This window comes from Terrapene carolina, unplaced genomic scaffold (genome assembly GCF_002925995.2).
Source record: "Terrapene carolina triunguis isolate 2854851 unplaced genomic scaffold, T_m_triunguis-2.0 Scaffold20684, whole genome shotgun sequence".
Taxonomy (NCBI): Eukaryota; Metazoa; Chordata; order Testudines; family Emydidae; genus Terrapene; species Terrapene triunguis.
In genome coordinates, this window is record NW_020685035.1 from 3,352 (window position 1) to 7,863 (window position 4,512).

General features: G+C 40.4%; 1 long non-coding RNA gene across 1 annotated transcript; it reads left to right on the plus strand.

Annotated features, from left to right (window-relative positions):
- Positions 1–1,168: 1,168 nt before the first annotated feature.
- On the plus strand, positions 1,169–2,550 carry LOC112106777. Its single transcript, XR_003370330.1, has 3 exons — positions 1,169–1,633; positions 2,268–2,381; positions 2,466–2,550. It is a non-coding gene; the product is annotated as an uncharacterized LOC112106777 (long non-coding RNA).
- The last annotated feature ends 1,962 nt before the right edge of the window (positions 2,551–4,512 follow it).

The following is a 4,512-nucleotide window of genomic DNA, read 5'->3' on the forward strand; positions in this document are numbered from 1 at the left end:
TAATATTACTCTCCTTAGTCCATATTTACACACCTAAATAAGTGGCCTAGTTTTCAAAAATGTTGAGCAAAATTAACAATTGGAAACCACTGGGTATTCAGCACCTTTGAAAGTCAAGCAGCTTATTTAGATTCCTAAATACAGAATTAAGAGACTACATTTAGGCGCCCATTTTTAAAATCCTGGCCCTTAAATCAGGCAGTTCAACCCTACTGCTGTCGCTTCTGTTACATCCTAGTGCTTGAATTGTCTTGTCTGTCGAAAAGACAGACCTTGTCTGCAAGCTTCAGGGTTTAAGCCAACCTCTAACTAGTAGAGCAGATTATCCCACATCTACCTATTGTGAGGTTTCTTGCACCTTCCTCTGAAGCCTCTAGTGCAGGTCACTTGAAGACATGTTACTGGACTAGATGGACCATGAGTCTGATCTAGCACAGCAGTTTCTTTGTTCCTGTTATCAGTGATAGATGTCAAATTCTAGTAACACTTTCTAATGACTAGCAGCAGGCACTAGAAGAGCTAATGTTAGAAGTGCCATGCTTGTTGCTTTTATTTCTAATGGGACAGCCTGTCATGCTGTTCTGTGGTTATTTTTCAGGATACTTAAGAGATTTAAAATTACTGCCTACCCGTCTAGGTTTTTTTGGTACATTAAATATTTCATATTTTACTGCTGTAATGCAGTGACTAAAATTCAGGTTATTTTACTGTTGAGGCAGTGTGGTGATGAGGTACAAGCAGAGGAGTGGGAATCAGCAGATTCAAAGTTCTAATTCCAGCTCTGCTACTGACTTATTGTATGAACAGCTTCACCTTTCTTTTTTTCCCTATCTGTAGAATGATAACAATCACTTACCGCTCTTACAGGATGTCAGGTGAATTGATTAGTTAAGAAGCTAGATCCTCAGAAGAACCTCATGGAGCTGTGCTGATTCACACCCATTGGGGATCTAGCCCAGTGTTTGTACAATACTTTGAAAGTGTTTTCTACTGTATAAGTGCTAATGTACAATAAAAATTCATCTAATAACAAATCCTTAATTACCAAGTAGATCTGAGCAACAATTTAAAAACCAAGTGCAGAATGTATATGTGTGTGTGTGTGAGAGAGTACTTATAGGTGTGGAGGGGAATGCTAAGGGGGGGAAAATTTACATTGGTGGACAATCTAAAGAAAATGGCAAGTAAAATAACGAAAAGATTGTACCCAGGGTGAAAAATACATTGTTGCCCATTAAAGAATTGCTGCTAGTGAACAGATGAAATTTTTTAAGTTTGCAAAAGCAGCACCATTTCTTTCATCTCTGTTTTTATTCCACGTCGCTTAGGTTCACACTGAACTTTTCTGCTGTAACATTCATTGATCAACTGCTGCATTGTTGAAGGCTCTCTCACAATAGACTTCTGCTGACTCATCACAGAAGTGTGTTTATTTAATATTTTATTCGTTCTGCTTCTTTCCTCCTCTTCAGGTGTCAATTTTGGAAGGACTGAATACTGACTAATGAAAGGAGCTAGAGAAACTCATTGCTACTAATTCACTGCAATCATAATTATCACCCTAACAGATGCTGGAAGCTGCACCAGCCCTCCCATGCAGTAGAACTCTGGATTAGCTTCTCTGCTGTCAATGGTGAGTCAGTGGCAGAATCACTGGTTGACTTCCCCCATGTAACATGTTTGTGGTAAAACAATTTGATAAAATTGTTTTTCTGTATACACGGGTTATAACACCCCCCCCCACACACACACAGTTTATAACCATGTTTAAACCCTGGTGTCAATGAGTAAGCCATGCTAGAACACACTTCGCCATAACTGTTATTTTGTAGGATAGGCAGGGTCTTAAAATCAACACCCTTCTAAATAGCTCTTTAAAAATAGTTTATGAGGAAGTCACATTCCCTGCTGCTGCCCCATCCATGCCCTCTACATACAGTTGTAGGCCTCTGTGCTGCCCAAGTCGTTATGGTATGACATTACAGACCCAGCCACCAGTCTTTTTTCCTCTCTTGAAATGTTGTTGCCGTCATCAACTATCAGCTCTTGCTTTTGACCCACAAGCCTGAGCCAAATTCTGTTCTCTGATCAGTGTAAATCTGGAGACACTCCCATGACGTCAGTTGAGTTACTCCAGATTTTCATCAGTGCAAGAGAGAGGAGAAAATGTCTCAAGGACTCTCACTAAAGTTTGAATAGCTTAATCTCTTTCCCTTCCTCACTCCTGTGGTTGTGTGTTTTTGTTTGTTTGTTTTTGTTTTTTTTAGGAGACACTGAATGGGTGCACAGGAATAGAGCAGGGAACAGAAGTTGTTGGCAGCATTGCAAAAATATTTTGTTTCTACTTGGCATTTTATCAAGGGACAGAGCAGGAAAACCAGGTATAGAGCAAAGAGTAACAAAGCAAAAACCAGCAATTATAAACTGATGCAAACCTTGTAAGTGATATGAACTCTGTTCCCAAGGTCGAAAGAGTGGTTCTGCTTGGCCATTTTGGTTTTATCTCCATTTCTAAATGTATCCAGCACCTAGGAGCCCTGGAGAGGTCAGGTGACTATTTAACTGGGATTCATTTAAAGAGGTAGAGTAACTGCAGTTGAAACTGGGTTCATCTGAAAGTAGGTAGGCAAAATAAACTTGTAAATGTTGCAACAAAGCCAACTAACAGCAGCATGTAAAGATCATAATGTACTGATTTAAAATGGCTTTACCTGCCCACTCTGACCAGTGTTTGATACCACGGTGATGAAAACTGGATGGATGGCAGTAGTTTAATATGCAACTAAAATCTTGCCTCTGTTAGACATATCTAAAGTTTTTAAACTAGGAATTCAAAGTGCCTATGTTGTGAGGTGGGATAGGGAAGAAATAACAGTAAACACATAGCTACTGTCCTCCTGGCCTAACTGCGCTGGATGCTACTCCAGACAGAGTAAATGGAGGGCAGAGGACCAGTAATTCTGGGTAAAGGAGCCCTGATTTCTGAAACACGCCAACACTAGATTTTGCAACAAAAACAGAAAATTTGGTGACAATAGAAAATGTCAAAAGGGCAGTGGGGAGGTTAATAATTAAAGTACTGATAGAATCAAAACCTCTGCTTTTAAATGTTTTAACATTTATTTTATGTGGCCACAACCATTTGGTGGGGATAAAAGAGAGTTGCAATTTAGGTGGTCAGGTGGGGTTTGGCAGGTAGGAGAGGGAGTCAGTCCATTGGCTGAGTTTTCGAGGCCTTACACTCAACTTGATGATGTTTCTCTGTTTAGATGTAATGTAATAATGTTTGTACATCACAGCAAATCAATTCAAAAATTTAAGGGAATATTTTAGGTATCAGTGGCCAGAACACTACTGATTTGGGGTGAAATTGGGGGAAAATGAAAGGTGGCAATAGAGGACACACAGAACCCATGGCATCTACTTAGCAGAGCTACCGGTTTCAATGACATTTGTAACTGTTAGTTGGTTGCAGTTGTTAACACCTTTCAGCATAATATCCTTCATCTTAGAAGGGAACAGGGCGGGTAGCACACAAGGAGCTTGGAGTATGTGAAAGAATGCAAGGAGCCCTTGGTGTGTGCAATGAGCTTGGCCTACAGAAGGTACAAAGTTTATGATTCTTCCCCCTCTCCTCCCGGCAGTTTTGGGGTAATGGCAACTCGGTATCTTTGATCCCATGAGAGAGTTAGGCAGGAGCTTTAGTCAACTTGGAATGAGGATCTTTCTGTCTTATTCCCCCTTTATGGCTTTTGAAGTCTTCTCTATCCCTGCCTTCTGTTACTCAGGATAGTGGTAGAGATGTGCTAACATGCTTGTTTGTATTTTTGGGGAGAGGTTGCAGGGTGATCATACTCCCAGCACTACCTGCGTCTTGGGGGAATGAATAGAATAGCAGGGTGCCAGCCACCACACCACCTCTAGTCCCATCACCCCCGTGGGGCTTTCAATGCCTAGGAGAGCAGTATTCTGCAGGGTCCCCAACTAGCAAATTCCAGTCCAAACCCTCTCTAAACACCCCCACTCTTTTCAGTCTCTTTATGGTATGAAAGTCATTCTATCCCTTTAATCATTTTTGTCACCCATTTCTAGTTCAGTTTTATTTCTGCTACAGAAATGGGACCAGAACTGAAGACAATATTCTAGATTCAGCCAGACATATAATGGCATAATATTTTTAGGATTACTTTGTCTCCTTTTTATACATCATAATAGTGGGTGGTGGGAGGAGTTTGTGCAAAGCTTTGATCGGGCTGCACTAAATTGTGCATCATTAGTACTTTACATTTTAAAAACTCCTACACTAAATGAGGAAATGATTGCTACAGTTTCTTATCATGGAAGCAAATAATCTATTACCCCAAACACTAAACCCTAGAAATGTCAGTGTGTTGTCTCCCTACGTGGAAGATAACCAAGAGATTCAGTTGCAGGTGGGATAGATATTGCACTGTTTAATCTCTGTTCTAACATTTATCAAGTAATTACCTCCAGAGAACAAGCATTATACTG